At 29.8% G+C, this 899-nt stretch overlaps 1 pseudogene; it reads right to left on the minus strand.

Moving 5' to 3' along the window:
* Positions 1-60: 60 nt before the first annotated feature.
* On the minus strand, positions 61-564 carry LOC112906038 (annotated as a pseudogene).
* Between the last annotated feature and the right edge of the window lie 335 nt (positions 565-899).

Consider the following 899-nt stretch of genomic DNA (forward strand, 5'->3'; position numbering starts at 1 on the left):
CTTCATAAAAACTCACTGTGGTGTGGTATAGTGGATTCAATCATACTTTAAAATAATAAATAAGATTCTACAATATTTTATATATATTTGTTAATACAAAAATAGTAATTGCGTTTATAAAAAATGTCCACTAGTAAATATTTAAGACACCATATGTATACTTAATATTAAAAATATTTTAGTTTTGATAACTCTTGATAATTTGGCCAGCGATAATTTGTTTATGCACATCATTTACACCGGCATAAATTTCTGTTATTCTGGCATCTCTGTAATGTCTTTCCGCAGGCATGTCCGTCACATATCCCATTCCACCTAAAATCTGAATGGCATTGTGTGAGACGAATGTTGCTGCTTGACTAGCAGCTAGTTTTGCCATTGACGATTCTTTCGAAGATCTTACTGGCTCGTCACATAAAACTGCCGCTCTCCATACTAAAAGCCTGGCAGATTCTAAAGCTACAGCCATTTCTGCTATCCTTAACTAGAACAAAGAAAAAAATAAAAAACAAAATGATTGTAAAAATGCACTTCTTTAGAAGTTGATGTACGAAAATTTTAAATGATATTGGATCCTAAGACCTGTTGTTTGCAATAGTAACACGATGATAGTATTTAAATTACCAATAATTATATTTGACATTCTTCTCTTTTTGCGAATGTGATTAATTAAAGTCAAAATGGGGCAAACATTTTATTTTTTTTTTCTAGGCTAATATACAGGTGGAAAGTTTTGAGTACCAAGTACATATTTATTTTAATGGAAGAATTAAAAGCTTTTAGTTGTACTATCCGTTTGTCACCATGTAGATTATTTTAATTTTTTCTAATTAATGTGTATGTATGTTAGCCATTACTGCTATTATTTATGTAATTGTTAATTATGTCTAGTGTCAATT

This window comes from Agrilus planipennis, unplaced genomic scaffold (genome assembly GCF_000699045.2).
Source record: "Agrilus planipennis isolate EAB-ADULT unplaced genomic scaffold, Apla_2.0 scaffold1508, whole genome shotgun sequence".
Taxonomy (NCBI): domain Eukaryota; kingdom Metazoa; phylum Arthropoda; class Insecta; order Coleoptera; family Buprestidae; genus Agrilus; species Agrilus planipennis.